This window comes from Clytia hemisphaerica, unplaced genomic scaffold, assembly GCF_902728285.1.
Source record: "Clytia hemisphaerica strain Z4C2 unplaced genomic scaffold, Clytia hemisphaerica genome assembly, whole genome shotgun sequence".
In the NCBI taxonomy this organism is placed as follows: domain Eukaryota; kingdom Metazoa; phylum Cnidaria; class Hydrozoa; order Leptothecata; family Clytiidae; genus Clytia; species Clytia hemisphaerica.
Window position 1 is genome coordinate 39,012 of NW_027103643.1, and position 22,391 is coordinate 61,402.

Consider the following 22,391-nt stretch of genomic DNA (forward strand, 5'->3'; position numbering starts at 1 on the left):
GTAAGTAAGTAATAGTTTATTTCATGTTGACGAAAAGGTAGCAACAAAGGCTAATAAAAGTCAACGCTACTTTACAATCAAAAAATACTAATGTTTTGTTGGCAGCTCATCGTCGCTGCTACTGAGGCTAGATATTGACAGCTTTTGGTTGGCAAAGTTTTTGTCTGTTTTTATCAAGTGAAGGTTATCTGTTCCGGGACTTCCTCTCACACGCCAAATGAAATCACCATCACATTCGGAGTTCATTTTTTAGCTTTTCCGCCATCTCTCTTGATTTTTCTTCTTTCATTGATGGTGAAATCATCAGTGATGCTTAGATGGATATCCAAACTTTTTAAGGCTTTAAGGTTGCTCGTGATTCTTTCTTTTTCTTCTTCACTTGCAAGGTCACCTTTATCGGACGTTTTCTTCGATTTTCATGTTCGACCCAATACGATGTTGATGCTTGGTTTGATGTCGCGGATGCCGATATCTTTGAGCAGATCCTCAATTTCCTTTTTGTCCTCTTCTTGATCTTCTTCTTTCGTGTCTTCAGCTTGTTCACAGAGTCCATGAATTATGATGTTTTTTCTTCTTGATTCGATGTCTCGTTTTTCTCTTCTCTCCTCTTCTTTTTGTTCCGCAACAACAGATAAATAAATAAATAGGGCGAAATAGAAACCAATCCTAGCTAAGGCCCAACTCCACTCGCCTACGCTGTGATTGCACTTCTCAAGCAAAATCTTTTATGTTGTTGGTCAAAAGAAAAATAAACCAGCCGAGGCTGGAAGGTCAGCCAATAGAGCTTAGCTAGATAGCTTTAATAAGTGGGTTAACAGATGTAAGAGATGTACTGAAACAGAGTAGACTAAAAATGTTGAATAATGTACAAAATGTGAAACATTTGATAACTTGATTTAAAATTAATTAAAACAAGCCTGAGAGCTCCTCCAACCCCCCCCCCCCACGAGAAGATCAAAGTATACTTCTCTTTAGCATTGTAGCACTGTTTCTACGACATCGAACAATTAAGCTATAGTCCATTACTATAAAATAAAAGAGAAACATAGTGTAATTAAAACTTTTTGTTAATTTCATTCCAGTCAGTTATGATACATTTTTTCTGTTGGATGTAGACAATATCCATATCTGACCAAAGTGTTATGTATACTAGTCAAGTTACACAACATGCACACAACCATCTTGAAGACTTTGCTGGTCGCAAATGATAATCGAAAGCAAAACTTAAAATTCATAACTATGCAGGGAAGCTCATCCCCCCCCCCCCGTTTTGCTTTTTAAACTCCCTTTTGATTGGTCTATGAATTTGGGCGATTGCTTTACCGCCTTGGCGGAATCAACACACGACCATAATAAATAAATTCAACAGGGCAGCGGAGTAGCAATTAATTTCAACTGGGAGTCCTCTCTTCTGTGCCAAGCACTGGCGTGTTTTTTAAACTTTAAAACAATGTTAAATGAAGACCAGATGGATTTGTTTGTTATGACTAGGTGCAAGTTGTGTTCCCGTCATCTGACTGACCCTGATTTACGTTCAGCAGGTAGAGTTGGAGAGTCTGGATTTCCACTGTCGACCTCTGCACGCTCTGTGTTTACAAGTTTTTAAATCGAAGTAGCGAGCCGCATGCTAATGGAGAGTAAACCGAAAACCAGTTTATCCACGGTTTCTTCAATTTTTTAATTCGGATCAGTCCACAAGGATTCCCTTTCAACAAGATGTAGCTGCTTCTTAACAGAAAAATATTTTCGACCAACCGACTGAACGACCTCCACTTTTTAAAGTAGAAATGACGGGAACCAACACTTTTTTGCGATTCGCCTATCAAAACCGTCCAAACCAAGTTCAAAAAGCCGATGCATCCAGTCCTTTATCATTTAGACAGTAGCTGTGCTTTTGTAACTTTATCGAATTCCAATAACATTATAACACCATCATCCCCCTAGAGGCAACAACAAAAAATATGTTTTATTGCAAAAACTATAAAAGCAGATAAAAGTATCAGAAAATTCAACATAAACAAAAACTTGAGCAAACGGCTTTCAAGCTTCAAAAGATGTAGAAAAAGAATCCCCTTGATGAAAATCATGTGTTTGATTTGCCGAGTTAAAAAAATAAATGACAGAAATTGAAGCTTGCAACAATTTACACTGGAAATACTTTGGTACAACAACACTGACTTATCACCGCTTGAGCCGCCATCTTGAAACACCACATTATGATTATGATCTGTAAAAACAACGCACGCTAAAAGTACCCAAAAAGTTAACCCGATCGGAAGAAAGTTTTGAAATCAAAGTGAGATCGGGAAATCGGATTTTTTTTTTACCGTCTTATGGAACTGAATTTTACCTATTTGAATGCTCAGCTTAGGCTGACCAATAAAGGAATGCCATTGTGGTCCATTCAGACGTACAGTCGAGAAAAGTTGAAATGCGCCTAATTTTTTTTAAAGTGCATAGTACTTTTTCATGATGCAATCTTTTCTCCAAGCTGAAAGGATTGAATCCATTAAGATGATCGCAGCGCAGACAATGAAGAGACGTGCCTTCAGGAAGCTAGACTTTTTGAGTTTATAGCTATATACTTTCACTTCATGGTGTTTCTGTAAGACTGTCTGTGTGCCTAGTCTAACCACCGTTAAATGCCTTCGGGAAGGTCCCCCTCCTAACTTGGAAAGCCAGAATTGGAGCTATTTCACCAAACTACTGGAGCGCAAGTTATTACGTAGGCTATCACAACTGAAAAAGTTGAATGTGCGCCTATTATACAAACTTTTTTCAGGTTTTCCAAATAGATTTACCACACTGAACAAACAGTGAAAACACTCTAATAAGGTAAATCTATTTTGAAGACCAAAAAAAAAGTTTGTTTTCATAAACATACATTCTACTTTTTTGTCCTTTGCCGGTATCTTGTTTTACCAAGTTAAGAAAGACATTCGTGAGTTACGACCATATAATGGTCTTTAAAGCTCAAGAAGTTCTATAAACAATAAAGGTAGTTATTAATAAAATAACAGACAAAGATGAATTACAGTTTGAACTAAAATATCAGCAAACTTCTTTAAAGATTCCAGAAAAAGAATTGAAATCATTGCTGAAATGAACTTCTGACTAAATTACAGTATTTATTCAGTTTTAAAGACGAGAAACAAAATTGGCCATACAAAACACTTTTTCCAGTCAAAGACGAAAGAATCAGCTCATCATCATAACCAGTCTGCCATTTTGTTTGTTTTGATTTGCAAAAGTAATACTGTATTGTAATTCGTGTTATGGTGTAATTATATACTTTTTCTATAATTTCCATTTATAACACTCGCTTCAGCTTTTCAATGCTAAATCAAAACTAATGAAATGTAATATATAATAATGGTAATAGCATATAACGTAATATGAAAATGTGTATAACATTTACAGCTGTATAATTTACCGCCATATTTTTGCGGAACACTTAATTGGCCGGAAATCAAATTACAAACAAAAACGCAAAGATTCGAGATTCCAGTCCAATATATATGCGTGAAGCTATGAGTGCCTCCTCGTCGCTGCGCTCCTGCGGGGGCAAAAATCTGAATCAAAATCTGGAAACAATGTTGCTAGTACCACTATACAGCTGAACATTTATTCTAAATAGTTCAATAGAGGTATCTTTGAAATTAGCCTCGATCCCTTTAAGAGGCCGCAATGGCGGGCGTGTGGTGCGAGACAACAGCAGCAAAGCACATGTGTTGACTGCGCGATAAGTATTTGCCAAAAGCTGTTTGCCCCTCGCAGGGGTCTGCTCACCGCCGCGTCAAAACGATTTGCAAAAGAATTCTACATGCAAAAATGGCAAAGACAGACCCTGTCAGACACACATCATGAAATTGTGCCCTGGTCAGATCAGGATTTCAAGTAACTGTTTTCATGCTTCTTTGCAACCTTGTATACACAATTAGGATTAAAAAAATCACGAAATTTTGTCAACGCGAAATTTTTGAAACCATTCGATTCGCGAAAATTTGTCCACGCGAAAATTTTAAATTCTCGATCGACGCGAAAATTAATCCACTTAACCCTTTAAGTGCCATTGTCGGCTATAGCCGACACGGAAGCCCTCCTGCCTTTTCTAAGTTGACGGAAATAAAATGCACATTCATTTGCAACACAAAAGATTTTGAATTTTGGTCTGATGGAACGGATTTTAACATTGAAAGTCAAAAAATGCCAAAATTAGCCAACAATTCACTTTTTCGAGATTTTGACCGTATTTTGGTCATATTATGACATTGAGTGAACGAAAATACAAAAAACTTGGTTCAGTTACACTAGTTTCTGTCCTCTAGCTAATAGTATTGAAAAAAGATTGATTTGAAGCCGCACCACTGGGCAGTTCGCCATCAAGTAAGTCCGGGCCGCCCAAAGGTCCTGACTTTGTTTAAAAGGAACGCTCTCTGCCAAGCCGCTCTGCCTAAAACAAGCGGCCCTGAAGGGGCCCAAAAAGAAAGAAGATACTCTAAGCTACCCAACGAGTTATAAACCAACCTCTAATTCTATTTGGTTCAGGGGATATTGACGTTTAAAGTTTGGCCCAGCTCATTTTAGCAATAAAGTACCCAAAAAAGGACTCGGCACGGAAAGGGTTAAGGTAGTTTGTTTATGTTTCGGTGTCTAGGTTATGAGAAATTCTGTTTGAAAACTTTTAAAACAAGCGATTTTTTATGACTTTTTGATGTTTTTTTGCTTTTTTAGAAAATTGGAAGTGGAATATCTCGTGACCTAGAAATCAAAACAAGAAAAACTACACTTCATTTCGAAATTACATCAGAGTTTTCTATCAAAAGGTTGCGCGACCGTGAGTCATTGCCTGGCCTAATACCATACGGCTCAAGAGTTAATTAAAAATAACAGTCCTAGCACTCCATTCCAGCCTTTCGCTCCTCTACGCGTTTTGCGATTTTGGTCCGCTCGTTGTTAATCTAGATTTTGATTTTTCCCTACAAAGATTCATCCACCCCGTTGGTCTTCATAAAATCTTTCATTGCTTGTTCACCTGAAATAAAGATATAACTTTTAATAGCGTACATCTAAGGGTGGTTTCACACTGTTGCTCGAAACTTTTGGTAACAAAGGAGTGCACGATCCTATCTTTTGTTTTCTATTGTATAAAATTGGCACGATCGCTTGAAAGTTTCAAACAAACTTCAAGTAAAACGATTAAGCTAATGAGTAATTCATTTCGCTTTGTAAACTCAAGTGTATTTGCGAGAACCAACATTCTCTCATGGACTGATTCTCTTCGCTTCTCTGTTTTCTCTTCACCAAAGAAAGTTTACCTGTGATTAATATTCCGGCTTCACAAAAATATTTTGTTCTTTTCAACTCATCTCATGTTTTGTTGATGAAATCTGGACAGTCATTTAATTGCTCTCATGCTTTTCAACATTTGAAGCGGATCGAAACCTCCCCCAAGAAACAAATGCAATAATTACTTTCGCTTGAACGCTTCACGTGCATTCCAGCAAGAAGCAGTAAAAATGCTTTTCTTTTCTAGACTTTATTTGTTTTATTGACAAAACATTTTTATGATTATACACGTTAAGCCTATTGGCTTGAAATTTTCAGTGTGAAACCACCCTAAAAATGGACATCAATTCTTCTGGTTGATAGAATTTCAATGCCATCATACTTTGCGTTAATTTCTCGTGCTGGTTAATTACACTCAATGACAAAGAAAATGTAATCGAATCCACGAATTTCTAACTCTAAAAGAATTGTGGGATTGAAATTCTTATGGTAAGACATGAAAATTAAAAATTTCGCGGTTGAGGGCACTTTTGATCCTAAAAATTCTACTTTTAGGAGTCAAATTTGAAGTTTTTTTGCTTTTCGCGGTATTTAATTTCGCGGTCGACACCCAAACCGCAAAATTAAATGCCACAAAAATTTCTCTAAATTGAATACACCCCTACCGCACTTGTTAAGAATTCTGACCGGAAGGATGATAAGAAAATCTCTTTTTGGGCAAAATATAGTACCTTAGACCACCATTTACGTAAATACAAACATCACGTACTTTTTTCAAGGGGGTACACAGATAAGGTACGTACTAAACAAGGGAGGGGTTATGCTTATGTGTACGTGAATATGTAAATGACGTTACACTCGAATTTCCTGGGTTTGAGGATTTCCAACATCAGTTTTTTTGGTGTTAGACCTGCTGCATAGGGTAGAAACCAAATTGACTTTGATTCGCAAAATTAAATCCCCGCGAAAAATTAGGAAGCCCTTTATTCGCGAAATTTAATCCTCACAAAATCTTAAAATTTCGCGAACAGGCTCAATCGCAAAATTTAATCCACGCGAAATATTATCCCATTAAAGCAGGTCCAACACAAAAGTATGTTCGCACTGCATACTTATTTTACTAAACAAACGGGGAATTGGGCGCTTAGACGGGGTCAAGTTGAACATTTTACAAGAATTTTTGTCATTGGATTGGTCGTTAACTTTTCAAACAAAAACTTTTATTATATTTTTCTAAAGAACGCGTCATCTCTATTGTTTTGAATAACCAATTATGTGAGCATCTTATAAAAACTTCAACACAAATGCTTAGACGAATTGAGAATCAAGTAAAAAAATTGGACCATCAGACCTAAGAATTAAACCGTGAAAATGGTTAAAGTCAATTCGAGGGTTGAACGCCAAAAATAAGGACAGATGAAGCTCAACTCAAATATCCCGGAAAGCTCCAATAAAAAAGAGAGTAATCTGCACCTCTGTGAGTATGAGAAAATCTATAATGGTAATTTTTACAGGGTATGATTTTTAGCCATAAAGTGTCATCATTTTTTTCCTACATGCCTGAAAATGAAGTTCATGTTTATTTGTTTATAAGCATATAAAATTTTGAGATGACACTCAGCAATAATATGCTTAATTTCTTTTGTTCCCAAACAATAGATCTATATTGTTTAAAGAAGCGATTCTAAGCCTCTATAATGCTTATAAAAGAAGAACATGTAGGCAACAGCATCGGCATATAACACCAGTAACAATTCTACCGTGGGAGACATTGGAATCACTGTTCAAAAACACCTATATTGGCTTTGTTGACTTTGATCAAAAAAGTTGCCAAACAAATCCTCGTTGCTTTTTTAAAAGGCAATCGTAAAACTGTAATTATATGTTGCTATTCCCTGCACAACCTAGAAGAAGTGGAAACATTCTACGAGCAACCAGTCACCCTAGTTTCGACTAAACCATCCCACATCAACTGATAGTCAGTGACTAGTCGGTGACGACTTCAATACTCGAATATCTGAATTCATGAACAGAACAGTAATGCTGAGTTCTTTGAAAGTCTCCTCCGACAGCAATCTTTAGGTAGGGAACAAGCTTTTCAGAAACTTAAGCTATGTTATGAACATGTAGACATCATACGGGGCACCTCGTTCAAATAGACTATTCTTTTCAGAAAACGCAGAAGAAATAGTTTTAACGACTGTCCATACTGCCCATACTTCCTCTGCCACTATTGATCACAGCGTCGTAACAGCAAAGGTCGGGCTGAGTCTTTGTGCTCCAAAAACTCCATCAAAGAATCTCTTTATTGCTAAGCGATGCGCTACGGCAATGATCTGGCCACTGTCATAGACGATTCAATCTCTTGCCTAGCAACCGATCAACAGTGATATACATCTTTTTTGTCCATATGTAACGAAGTCGGGATAGAGAAACTACTGGAATCGCCCAAAAACGAGCTCCCTTTACCATTGAGCACCATGATTTGGATCTCTCCCAATCAAAGACTCACCCAATACAACTCCATCCAAACACCCAACGCCAGACATTCGTCCACCTTGAAGATGCTAGGCTAAACAAAACCCTCTCAGAATTTGAAAAACGACCTAGTGGGAATCCAAAGAATGTCTGGAATCTAATAAAGGAATATAGCCGCATTTACAGAGGACGAGATCCAGAGACTCTCAAAGCAATAAAGCCTAACAACGCTCAAGGTCTTGATGGATGGTCTTATACTCGAAGTCTGAAAGCTAAAGAACACCCGAAAAGACCTGATAAAGTTTTGCATTAAAACCTTCCACGGTGTGCGTCCTGAAGAATGGGATTTGTCTGGTATTGGTATTTATTGTACCAAAAAAAGGAGATTTAACACGTTGTACCAACTACCGTGGTGGTATAAGTCTTACCCAAGTGGCCTCTAAAATCTACAATAGTCTTGACTATAGAGATGGAATTTTGTCATGTCAACGAAATGAAGATCGGATGAACTTATGTATGTATGTAAATGGTATTAGGTCCAACAGTACTGCAAAACCCAAATTTGTTGGTAACTTCTGGGTTTAATCACACTAAACGCACCATATTATGACCCCCTCCGACTTTGTGGACAACTTTCTCCCAGAGTGACCTCCGCCCTTCCACGATTGAGCACGGCGGAGGATTACAGGTCAAGAACGAAGAGACCCCTAAAATAATCGCTGAAACTAAATACATAAAACTTACTTGGAGTAGATTTTTTTTCAGTGCGATTTACATAACCAATAAATGATTTTTCAAATTCTTTTGACAAAGCCGCACTCCACTTGAATGATCTTTTGACTGAAAGAAGAAAGGAACAGTGTGGTGCTTGATAAATAAGTTAACATTAAGACGGTTATATACTATATTAGAATCAGAGTTAGACCATGAAGTACTCTTCAAGGGACGTCTTATAATCCTAAATGAGCCTTTTTAAGTATAAGGAGATGATGTCATCTTGCAATATGGCGAATCTTTAGGCTTTTCGTTAATTTCAGGGGATACAGTTGACCAAACTTCTAATTTTCTCTCTCTGTTGAAAGTGTTCAATTGCTTATTCTTTTTAAAAAGTGTGACATCAAAAAGAAAGGTACTGATTTTTCAGGCAATTTGGGCTGTTTCTCAAGATCTTTTTTACAAAATTTTACAAATTCACCACCCACTGGAAAATTTTCCCCAAAATGGCCCATTTTTTTACACCTCACTGGGATCTTTTTGCTGAAAATGACCCCAAAAATAACGAAGAATTCAGACACCCCTCAAAATTTTCTGATTATTTCTATTACCCCAGTAAAATTTTCACATCAAAAAGGGTCACCCCACTCGACCTTTGCCTAAGAATTTCCGCACCCCAGTGAAATTCATGGAAATTTTGATTACTTTTATAATAGGATAAAATTTCGAAGATTTTGGCCCTATCCACGAAATTCAGTCCCACGAAATTCATTCCCGCGAAAATCTGGAAATGGCCATCCGCGAAAATAAATTCCCGCAAAAATTTTGAAAAATGTCCGATCGGTGAATTTTTGGCTTCTTTTAGGAAAAAACTGCTCAAAATCGTTATTACTTTGCAAAAGAATATTTAAATTTGAGTCATCTGCGAAAATAAATTCCCGCGAAATATTTGAAAATTTATCCCATTAAAGTACCCCACTCAATTTTCAGAAAATTTCTTCCACCTCAGTGAATTTCAGATTTTCCAAACCCACCTATCTTTGGGTGCTCGACACCCACTGGGGCACAAAAACAGGGATGTATTAGATAGAACAATCAAATAAAGGATTTTCAAAAGTTGTTCATGTTTCTAAGGGTTCCTTACCTAAAAAAGACCCCCATCGCTTTTTTGGACATTAATCTTTTCGCCAATGAGAAGAAAACAGTTAGGTCCCAAGGAGTGAAAGGGTTTTTCATGGTAAGCAATCTCTTGTGACGTTAATAATTTGAAGAATTGCTCCTTACCTAAAAAGACCCTATTTAACTCTTTAGGACATAATTGTTTTTCCTAAATGAGCAAACAATGACAGACAATGAGCAGAAACCTTCTATAATAGCCTTTTCTAGATTGACTCCTAATTCTCAAGGACTACATGGTAATAAAGTAATAGATGTACATTTCTTCTCTATTCAATCCCTAGGAATTGAGATACGTAAACTAAACTGGCAACACAAGTAACAAATAATAACTCTACCTTGAATTGGGTCTGTATCACTGTCGGAATCGGATACTGGTGCTGCCCTTCTCCTTTTGGATTTTCTTCCTTTACCTGAAAAAAAACGAACACAAACAGTCAGGCAAAGAACTTGACCTCTCTTAGAGAAATAAAACGGCCTGATGCAACGTTACTCCTGTTTCATTCCAAAGAAAGGAAATTTAAATTACAATCCATTTCAATCCTAATTAAAAAATACTAAATGGGATCAAGAGCTACACATATTCTAGATACATACCACTTAAGTGGTCTTTATCTTGGTCAGCTTGGCATGGTTGGACATTTTCCAATGATCTACTGGTTACGGCAGTAGGCTTGGTGATGGTGCTTGAAGATGAGGGAATATCATCTGGTGGGGTTAGGTTATTGTCGATCATCGTTAAAAACTCTCCTGTTCTTTGAAGCTGCTGCTCCGCCTGAGGAATTTGATAGACAAACTTATTCATTTCTTCGCTATGACCAAAATGGTCATACGCAAGATTGCGGTCAGTTTCTGACAGGTTGAATGCTCCAATTAGTTACGATACCCTGTGCCTATTCATCGTACCGTTTATTTTGGACGTGATACCACCTTTCTTACAGGAGTTGGTAAGGGCGTGCCAGCCTTCAACGTGATTTTTACTTTGTTGTGTTGATGGAAAAACAAAGGTGTTCGTTTTTGGGGTGTCTACTTCTCTTCTGACATCGGGGTCACATAAAAAGATCAGCGAATCCACATAATCTGGCGGGAAAAAAACGCAAACTTGTTTTAATCCTTTCCCTTCTTGGTAAGTTATGCGATTTTTTGTTTTCACTGAAGCAATGTAGTCTTCTCTAAGTTTTGGACGTATCCAATCACCTTTTAGGGCTTCAGTCCATTGGTAGACGTAAAGACGTGCGGGCTCACCACCACGGCGACCGTTAAACATTGTAAGGCGGGCACATGCGGCATCTCTGACATCAACAAATACGTCTTTGGGTGATTGAAATATGAAGTTGGACTTGAGCGTGACTTTCAATATGTACGCCTTCAATTCCTGAACAAGGTCTTCATCTGGAAGATTTGCTGGTTTTCTCGTTGTTTTATTTCTTTTCTGTTTGATAGCATAAAGAGCCCCGTTGAAAATTTCGTCCTCCACAAGGTGAAAGACTTTCACGAAATCGCATACATCAGTAGCCTCTTGTGATTTTCCCTCGATGAGAAAGTGCGCCTCTAAAACTTTAGCAGACTGTTTGATGACATTCTGGATCTGCACCTTTAATCCAGACTTTATAGCTTCCTCACTTTCTGTTAACTCCTCGATGGCAAATCGTAAGTGTTTTAAATTAGTCATATGAAAGACGACGGAAAGGTCTTTTTTCTCCCCATAAGATTGTCTGAACTTTAGCAAGATCCGGCTTAAAAGCCTCATCGTCGATCGCACCCGTTTCTCCACTTCATTAAGTTTTTCGCTTTTGGACTTGTTACCATTGTAAATTCTAGCCCCCACGACAAGGATCAAAGGATCTGTTTTGGCTAAATCTGAAACATCGTCGATGTTCATCTTGTTGATGACTTCCATAAAGGAATTTGGATACTCTGTCACAATTTTTAAGTCACTAGCAGGGATCATCGGTATCATCACCTGGCCATCCGTCTTTCCGCACTCAATTTGATGGCGTGCTTTAAATCCTTTGGAGTAAGTCCCCTTACATTTCGCACAAACCACAAGTTTATCAATTGAGTTTTGGTTCGAATTTAATTTCGGTTTTCTTTCGCGCATATATTCCGGAGATTCTTTAGCCATTTCTTTTTGATTGTGTTGGAAAATCCCTTCCTTCTTCGACAGATCGAATGCTTTGTTGCGTTTTGGTCCTTGCGGTTTACTCATTGCATTCTTTACGGCTGGCTCATTTTTGTGAATTAATTTAAGGTGTCTTGTTAGAACACTTTGGGGCTTTTTACAACCGAACGGACAAGGTCGGTCCGGCCTCTTTTCCTTCTGTATGACTACCTCATTCGGCTCATCCTCGATGACTTTCATTTGAGGTATGCCTTGATCGTTGTTGTTTTCAACATCTTCATTGCCAACAGAAGCTAGCTCTTCCAGGGAACGACCACTATCATCATTAACCAAGGGGTTGTCTAACTCATCTTCCGTATCCACAACTTCACCAAAGCTACTCCCCAAACCGATTGCTGAATCGTTTATGATGGTCCTTTCATGAATGGGAGATAGTGCTAATGGCGAGTGACGAGGCGAAGATTCAAATGGAGCACACAACACCTGAAAAAAAAGAGGTTTGATCTCTAAACGTATGACAAACACTCTTGAAAACAGCGCAGCTCTCCTGAACAAACTCACTCCCAACCTCGGTAGGGATAGGGGTGTCATCCATATAAATAGCAGTATATGGGCCATTGTACGTCCATCGCTGGAGGGGGGAGGAGGTCAATTTTACTTTTGGATTCCACAGATTAACCCTTTAAGCGCCGGACCCTTTTTTCTAAGTTTTTTTTTATTTGGAAACTTTAAAACCGTTAAATCTCCTGATCTAGAAATAATTAGAAGCTCGTTCTTAGCTCGTTGGATAGCTTAGTCTCCTCTTTCTTTTGGGCACCTTCGGTGCCGCCCGTTTTACAAAGGGCGGGGTGGGCATTCGCTACAGAGGTAGTTGAGGGGAATTAAAGCAGTCCGCTGCGCGGACCTAACTGGATTGATTGACGGAGAGGTGCCAAGTGATAAACTTCAAATCAATTCGCTAGAGGACAGAGTGTAGTAAAAGAGGACCAAATTTGGTGCCTTTTAGTTCGGTCGTTGACGAAATATGGTCGGAAAAAGGTCAAAATCTCTATCAATTTTTGGCATTTATTTACTTTTAAGCCTAAAATCTCGGTGAAAAGATTACTTTTGAGTATGTTTTATTTCTGCTGGGTCAATTTAAACCAAAAATGACGATTTCAAAGTGGGCGTTACAGGAAAGCTTCGCCCTCCTCTATCTCTATAGCCCATATCGGATATATTCACTAAAAGGGTGAAACTTTTATACTGAACTGTTAGAGAACAATTAATCATTAATCAAAGGTGTGGTAACATCAACATTATCTTCTTTGAGGTTGCCTTTTCTTAAACCCCAATATATATCCAAAGACTGAGTGATGAAATTGAAAAATTATAAATTGGAAGAGGGGGGGGTCCAAAAATTGAGATCAAAACGAACGTAAAAATAGGGGGTGTGATTGAAAACGAACGCCGACTAACAAGGGGGGGTCTGAAAATTTGTAAAATCGGACGAACGTACTTTTCGAATGGCCCCGTAAATATTAAACGTCCTTGAAACCATAGCAAACCCAAAACCAAAAATCTAAGGGATACCTTAAAAATTAGCCGAAAAATCATAGGGGTCTCTAAATTTTCGGTAAGAATGCAGAGGGGAGGAGTGTAATATTTCTGGAGTACCCCATTTCAACCAAATTTTTATGTGAAATAAAGTCACCCGTGAAAATTTTAATTTCAAAAGCCTTTTTCAATCAAGCACCCAATAAAAGTTTTAAAATTTAGATCACCATGGAACAGTAGCGTCATGACTCGACTAACACTTGGGAGGAAAAATGATAAATTATGCAATTTGACGCCCCCTTGCTAAGAGAGAGGTTGTGAGAAAAGTACACGAGCGAAGCAAACGAGAACAATTTTAGGGCTAACAACTGTTATCAGCGAGATTACGCAAGGAGCTATTTATGACCTTAGGCGCGTATGAGTCAACCTGTACATAATTGTAAGCAGTTCTAAGCAAAACTTGTAAACAAAAATCCATGTACAGAACCACTCATAAAAACCACAATCCAAACTTTCGAGTCAAAACGTCCTGTTTTGTTTTTCGCAGGATTAAGGACTCTGGGTGGTATAAAAACTCTGATGGGTGGTTAAAGTTAGTACAGTGTACTAAAAGATTGGTGTAAAAACTCCGATAGTGGTTAAAATTAGTACAGTGTACTAAAAAGGGTTGTGGTCAAAATTTTTGAAAGAAATGTCAAAAATCAAGTTAGTACCCTATGGTTTGGTACACTGAACATGTACCACCCCCTGCAAGACTCCTTAAGCCAGCGAAATACAAAATAGGACGTTTTTCAGCAAAGTCATCCTCTATAAGATAAACAAACAACTGATAAAAACACTGGAAAACATGAACCACTACTACGTGAGTCGACATACCAAGCGATGGCATAAACAAAAGGTTTCGACAATTTCTCCCTTTTTAGGGCTAAAGACCGCTATTTGGAAAGTTAAAAAGGGAAATGGGTGCAAAATTACTATTATTTGAAGAGCCTTTTGGCGCCCCTTTCTTTTGCCATGATATTTTCCACAACACATGTTCCACAACATATCGTTTGTAAACTTTCTATCGTTGGAGAATTTTAGAAAATTAAAATCTTATTCGAATCTCTTACTTTCTTTGCAGAAACATTAAAACGCACGATACATTCATGTATGCAATTGATAGGAACAACCAACGCAAGAAATACTTACATCTATTCTTGCTATGGCTAGTTCCAAGGCAGCATCGGGATCATTCTGGTTATCGTCCGATTCCTCACTAGTCCAGGAGCTGGAGCTCAACTACTTTTTGCCTTTACTAATTCTGATGGGGGAAAAAGTAGAGAGTCCAGTGGAACCCACAAATTATGTAACTGAAACTATTAACTGTCACACCAAATTTGAATTTAAAACCAATCAGAATTCCCTCTTTTTTTTAATTTATAACTAAGGTCTTTGCATAATTAGAGGGGCTGACACCATAATTATTCATTCTAAAATGGCAGAAAAAAAAAAAAAAGTTTAACATTTAACAAAGAGAAGAGAAATCACTATTTTATAAGTGTTTTTTTCTTTTCCTGTTGTATATAAAATATAATGAACAACAATATTTTCCTCACTTGTGTTTTCAGATGTAAAAACAAAAGATTTTGTTCAAAAAGTGTAAAATTAATCACCCAATTTGGAAATAAACAAGCATCTTTTACCACTCACTGATCCTACTGTAGTGACTAAGATCTTCGTTCATTTCTACCGTATCTTATCTACCATTTTGCCTTCGACTTCTCGAAGGTTTATTTACATCCCCTTGGTTGTATCAACTAAAGATCTATATCTCAAACAAAACCAAGATATTGAGAGGATATTTTAAAAAAGCCGTGCGACCACGAAACTCTCTCTATTTTGTTTTTAACACAGGGAATGAGAGGGCATTCTATTCAATATACTTTTTGCCGTATTAGCGTAGAAATTGCACTCCAACGTAGATAAAAGATAAAGTAGATAATTATAGGAGGACAGTCGTATGAAAAAGAAAGTAAGTATACATATTAGCAACAGCATTGAATATTACTTTTTCTTAATGGCAAAAGGAAAGACTTCCATTATTTTCTCAATATTGATTAGATTGAACTGCTTCATAAACTTTCAGATTCTCGGAATTAGATTTTGTTTTGAACGGCAGTTAGTCAAAATCAATAATTAAGCTGTGGTTTTCCTCACTAAGATAAAAACATTATTTAAAGACAAACAATACGGGCATTTTATTTTTAATCAAACAACCACAGATATTGCGCAATTTAGAATTATTTTCAAAAGTTGACGCATGCGCCGACCGAAAACTGTCGAGGGGTTCCCTCTGACGTCCTATCGCAGCGCCATCATTCAAATCAGAAAGCGAAGATAGTATACGGCAGACTTTCTGACTAATTCCTCACCAAAATCTGAAAAGATGAAATGTATCAGTGTTTTGGTAACTGGAATCCAAGAGGACAAAATGGAAATTTTTCGAAGACGAATTGTAGCGAAATTTAACTGTTTTTCTTAAGACTTGGATAAGCTAGTACATGCATAACACAGCTACTGAAAGTGTTGTGACAAAAGTGTCGGGATTCTCAAAGTAGCGCAAGTGACAGAACGAATGAGGATTACCGAGCCAATGCTTGCAAATGATCGAATCCGTTTACAAATTGATTAAATGAAATTCAAATTTGGGTACAGTAATTGAGATTCCCATATGTCTCAAAATTTAAATTAGTGGACTGAACATTAGCATTCGCAATTTCCCTTATGTAAAACTAATTTATTACACATTTGGGAAACTACGTTTTCCATCCATCCTTGTATTCAAAGATTCCGGATCTTGATACTTCAAAGTTTTGATGTTACACTTCCCAGCTTGGGAAGAGTTGCATGATCGATGCTTTTGGGAAATATATCATTTTCCGAATCCAGGAATGCATACTTTTTAGACCTAATGAAATGATGATTTTTTTCATGTATACTAAGAAATTAGGCTTGAGCTGAGGTTTAATATTATTCAAGTGATAAAAAGTAACATTAGGTCGACACTGATTGCACAGATACTTTAGGTCGACCTGATTACACAGATACTTGAGGTCGACACTGATTACACAGCTACTTTAGGTCGACATAGTATCTGTGTAATCAGCGTCGACCTAATGTTGACAATGAGCCTTTAAACAGCTTATGATAATATATGGGTGATAAAAACCTACATTCGTTTGACACTTATTATACAGATACTTTAGGTCGACACTTATTACAAGGATACTTTAGGTCGACACTGATTACAAATCATTTTTGATCACGTGAGCTCAAGACTGAGGAATAACAATGTCTTAGATGAGAAAAAGTTACATTAGGTCGACACTGATTACAAATCATTTTTGACCAGCTTGAGCTCAAGGCTGAGGAATGACAATGTCTTAGGTGACAAAAAGTTACATAAGGTCGACACTGATTACAAATAATTTTTGACCAGCTTGAGCTCAAGACTGAGGAATAACAATGTCTTAAGTGATAAAAAGTTACATTAGGTCGACACTGATTAATCATTTTTGACCAGCTTTGAGCAAAGACTACTTAGGTCGACATTGATTTAAAATCGTTTTTGACCAGCTTGAGCTAAGACTGAGGAATAGTAATGTCTTGGGTGATAACAGGCTACATTAGGTCGACAAATGAGTAATACTACTTTCGCGTAAGTACTTGAAGCAAAGCGAGGCTTACCAGAGAAGTCAGGATCATTCAGGTCACCCAGATGATTTTCTCCAGAATCCATTCCCCTGTTATCCTTTTTGCTGACATTCCGTTCAGACTTTCGGAAATTGTCGCCTCGTTTAGCTGAAATATAACAGTAAAGCAAATTAAAATTGAATGGGAAACTCTCATGCATGATTTCAAAGTAGTCTTTCTAAAGAAAAATATTTTAACCATTAAAAGTTTAAGTTAGCTTAAGTTGCCAAGTTTACCTGCAACATATCAAGGACAATAGGGATTGTTAGAGACTTGACTAAAATGCTAATAAAATATGATCCAATTCATCAACTACAATGGACAGGTTAATGAGTAAATCTGCACAAGTTCTCTTTCGAGATTAAAAAAAATAAAAAGCGTGCATTACCATGATCAACAAGAACCTCCCGATTTTCTTTGTCTTCGTCTACATCTGTGTCTTCGTCTACATCTGTGTCTCCGACAACATCACAATCCATAGCTTCATCTTCTTTTGTTGTCAGACCTGGTGCCTAAAAAAAGGAAAAGAAGGTAAAATATAGGCAACAATGATATTCAAGGACACTTGGTACAATGTTTAACTCTTACTATCAATGGATTAGTACTTTAATTGTATGACTAAAAGCTATTAGGGGAGACACCTTACAAGTCAGTGGGCTCTTATTTTGTAATTGCCCGGCCGGGTTGAGTGTATAAAAGTGTATGAGAAACATCAAAGTTTATTTTTACTGTGGTAATTAAATTTGTTTACTGATTGTTCTCTTTTAAAAAAACATAAAACATTCGAATCTTTGTTCATTTATAGAACAAAAAAGAGGAGAGAAAGAAAAACAAAGGAAAGTCCGAAACTTTCAAGTTTTCTCACTAAAGTTTTTAGCCATAACAATTAACACGGAATAGTATGGTTTTATCGGTTTTATCGGTCTATTTGAGATTAATAAGCCCTTGTTTCATTTGTAATATTGACAGATTGCCCTCACTACCTTATTAGTACTAATTTTTGCGCGTATTAATTTTCCCGCACCAGCCGATTAACTTCAAATTTTCGGTATTAATTTTTGCGCACAAAGGCCTCCTATATATTTTTTTCTAGGCATACAAATAAAAATGAAGAAATTTTTATAGATCAATGCCACTTTTTTCCAAAAACAAAAAACAGTATGTAAAATATGGTATTAATTTTCGCGCATTTTTGGGCCTCTGTGCGAAATTACGCGAAAATTAGTAAGCGCGAAAATTAGTGCCAATAAGGTACGTTTGTGCAATTTAGTCAACATCGCAAATGAAATTTGGGCTTATTAATCCCAAATAGCCCTCTCTAACCCATACTATTACTATACTAATGGGATAAAAATTTGAGCGATTTGTGGGGATTTAATTTCGCAGATGAGCACAATTGTTTATCTTTTTTTTTTACGTAATAATGTTTGCGAAATGTCATTTGCCCAAAAAAGGCCAATTAATTATAGAAAATCTCAAACTTTTGCAGATCGGACATTTTTCATTTTGGTGGTGGGGGGGGGGATTTAATTTCGCGGATGGCCCCTTTGAGGATTTTCGCGGGGTGGGCCAAAATCCGCAAAATTGAGAAGTGCACAAAGTTTTATCCCGTTAAAGTACCCAAAAACAGCCTCTCAGAATCTGCCCCTTACTGATTCTAATGCGTTGTGGTCATTATTTTCCTAGAGACAGGCTACATAGATTAATGAGACCTGATTTAGACGGCCTTCTTTTTGCCTACTTTTGGCCTTGCCTATTCTAATTGTTAAGATAGGCAAAAGATCGGCAGAAGATGGACAGAGAAAATTTTTGCAGGGAATGGATTGAAAAGAGACCTGGTAAATTTTTATACCTTCAAATTTAATTGATATCTATAAAATTGTTAAGTAGAAGTGTTTTACTTGAAGCCTGGTCTTTTTGGGAAAAAATAGATAAACCATGGTGACTTGAATTGACCAATAATGCTTTTCAAAACATTAACATTTCAATTGCCGATAGAATGCTTCTCACGGCCTACTATCATATTGTTTATCATCTAGTAGAGTGTTCACACAATAAAATATTCCAACATACCAATTTTGAATCCTTCTCAGGTAGAAATATCACACTCTCTGTATCCGATGTGTCCTAAAAGATAAAAAATCTACATTTTAAAAAGTACCTTGACAAAATCTGAATAACATTCCTATGTGGTTGATTTGCAGAAGGCTAAGAAGCCTATTTTCGCAACTATAGACACCAAGTTAGTGTCCCATCAGCCCCGTCAGCGAAGGTTCGCTCACTTATCAAGTGTGTCACCACATAACAGGAATCAAGGTTGATGACCACTGTACCACGACACCACACCACCAAAGTCTGTATGGATGATTTCGCACATTATTATCCAACTGAGCAAAATGACGTACACTCTTTTAATTCTTATAAGCATATTCTGTCTGAAATTAGCTAAAAACTAAGCATAAGGCTAAGCTTATCTTTAGCCTTTAGCAAGAAGATTTGAAAGTGAACGCAACCAGTGCTTTGTCTGAGATAGAACAAAACCATGAGAATAAGATAAGAGCCCAAATTAACGTACATTTCAATTTACTATGATAAGCATTTTGAGGCTATAAACGAAATGCTAAGCATATTGAGCCTCGGCATGATTCTACTGTATGCTTATAAATAAAAAAAAGTGTTATATGAATAAAAATTTCACCTTTTGAGATGAGATGTCAAAATCTATTTCGATTTGATTTTGGGTCTTCTCTGGCTCATTAGGTTCTTGCTTTCTTCTTACAGTTTCTTCCATTTGGTTGCTTTCTTCCTTTTCGTCAGTTTCCTTGTCTAGGTCTTGCTTTCCTCGTTCAGTTTCTTCCATTTGGTTGCTTTCTTTCCTTTCGTCAGTTTCCTTGTCTTGGTCCTGATTTCCTCGTTCAGTTTCTTCCACTTGGTTGCTTTCTTTCCTTTCGTCAGTTTCCTTGTCTAGGTCTTTCTTTCCTCGTTCAGTTTCTTCCACTTGGTTGCTTTCTTTCCTTTTGTCAGTTTCCTTGTCTAGGTCTTTCTTTCCTCGTTCAGTTTCTTCCACTTGGTTGCTTTCTTTCCTTTCATCAATTTCCTTGTCTAAGTCTTGATTTCCTTGTTCAGCTTCTTCCATTTGCATTTGGTTGCTTTCTTTCATTTCGTCAGTTTCCTTGTCTAGGTCTTGGATTCCCTCGTTCAATTTTTTCCATTTGGTTGCTTGCTTTCCTTTTGTCAGTTTCCTTGTCTAGGTCTTGCTTTCCTCGTTCAGTTTCTTCCACTTGGTTGCTTTCTTTCCTTTCGTCAGTTTCCTTGTCTAGGTCTTTCTTTCCTCGTTCAGTTTCTTCCACTTGGTTGCTTTCTTTCCTTTCATCAGTTTCCTTGTCTAAGTCTTGATTTCCTTGTTCAGCTTCTTCCATTTGCATTTGGTTGCTTTCTTTCATTTCGTCAGTTTCCTTGTCTAGGTCTTGATTCCCTCGTTCAATTTTTTCCATTTGGTTGCTTTCTTTCCTTTTGTCAGTTTCCTTGTCTAGGTCTTGATTTCCTCGTTCAGTTTCTTCCATTTGGTTGCTTTCTTTCCTTTCGTCAGTTTCCTTGTCTAGGTCTTGCTTTCCTCGTTCAGTTTCTTCCCTTATGTAATGCAACTAATAAAGATAAAAAACAAAAGTCTAAATACAATATGTGTGCACTAACCAAAGTTATCTCGAACGAACGAACGTTTTATCACTGATAAGGGGGCGTACGGGTTTGACGGTGTGACGGTATTAACCCTTTTTTCTATCGGTGTTTCGGTGTTTGAAGAAAAAAGTGACGGTATTTCGGTGTCAAACATGCCTTGCGGTGACAAAATTAAGGATTTTACCAAATTTTACTGTCGGTGTTGACGGTAATCCAAGAAATATGCGTCAGTGTTTCGGTGTCTGCGACCCCCGTACGTCCCCCTCATAAGGTGACTCCAAGTTGAGTATTGATCCGGTTAGAAAACTTGCAAAATGTATTACACAGTAATAAGCGTAGTAAGAAAGGCTATTCTAGGACCCGAGAGTGAGCAATGTAAATGTTGCATGGCTCACTTTGCTGTACACTTACCAGCTCAGATTTCATTAAGGGTCTTTGATTTTCTTCCTAAAACAAAAATCTTGCTACGATTAAATTTTTGTGATTGTTTTACTTGAGTTTGGAAAGTCTAAACAAATGAGCCTACTTTAAGGAACATACACCTAAAAATGCAACAAAGTCACCTATTTAGAACATATTGAATTGAAGTGCTATAAAGATTTTATGCCACTATGCCTTGTTAGCAATCCAAGTAAACTTAAGCTGCTGAGACACATGTTCATGATAAGTACCTTTGAACGCCAAATACATGATTGGTCACCATCTCCATAGTCATATCTAAAAAAAAAAAGTACATTAAATCATTGTGGGCCTCTGGGTTAATTATACACAACTTCATATACTAGAATATAAATATATAAGTTTATTGTGGTTTTGATCAGTTTTGATCACAATATTTAATGGTAGAATTTCTCTCATGATCTGCCGGATTGCACAGTATTCCCAAAGAAAAACTTGGAAAAACAAATTCAAAATTGAGCTTACCTGATTTCACAACCCTTTGGTATGGTTTTTTTCGCGAAAACGCAGAGATATGCCGTCTTATTGTTGGCCCCTTGTTCTACTAACACCTTCTTTGTGTAGGCATTTGCCCACCTTTGCTTTGAATCATTGATGTATCTAAAATAGAACCAATTTTATTCCTTTAACATCTAAGGCGTTTGATAATCTAACTGAGTCTGTTCACAAATTATGTGCACTAAATTTGGCTATCAAGTGAAAACTAAGCCAAAATAAGTGCATACACCCTTTTTTATAAGGCCAAAAAAAAAATTCTTGTTTCCGGATATCGGCAGGGTGAACTTTTTCTTTGGACATCCCCCGGTCCCAACTTAATTATTTTTTTTGGTAGCCTCTAAAAATAATAAGCTTCAAGAGATTTTCTGATAATTTTCTAAATAAAGAAAAACTCTAAAGATTCATTTACTAGTAACACAATAATAACTACTTCAAAATCAGTCTTAACAGTTTCCCATTTATTATTATTTTACCATGTAAGGTTGATTTTGAATGAAATTATTTTCCTGTTTTTTGGAAATCTTTGCCATTTTTCCAAACTAAGACCACAAAAAATAAAATTACGAAGTTAAAGTGCTGTGACTTATATCTCTTTTTTTTTGTCATATCAAACATTGAGCTTTTTGCCGTAACCGGGAGTCATTGTTATCTATTATTTTATTAGGAAAACAGCATGGTCACTTTAAAAGATAATTTACAGATAATA

At 37.0% G+C, this 22,391-nt stretch overlaps 2 long non-coding RNA genes across 2 annotated transcripts; both read right to left on the reverse strand.

The window, feature by feature from the left end:
• Positions 1-4,813: 4,813 nt before the first annotated feature.
• Positions 4,814-10,071, reverse strand: LOC136802867 (uncharacterized). Its single transcript, XR_010846070.1, has 3 exons — positions 9,996-10,071; positions 8,512-8,607; positions 4,814-5,035 (listed from the first exon to the last, which is right to left on the reverse strand). It is a non-coding gene; the product is annotated as an uncharacterized lncRNA (long non-coding RNA).
• An 11,068-nt stretch (positions 10,072-21,139) lies between these two features.
• Positions 21,140-21,781, reverse strand: LOC136802868 (uncharacterized). Its single transcript, XR_010846071.1, has 3 exons — positions 21,653-21,781; positions 21,400-21,445; positions 21,140-21,175 (listed from the first exon to the last, which is right to left on the reverse strand). It is a non-coding gene; the product is annotated as an uncharacterized lncRNA (long non-coding RNA).
• Between the last annotated feature and the right edge of the window lie 610 nt (positions 21,782-22,391).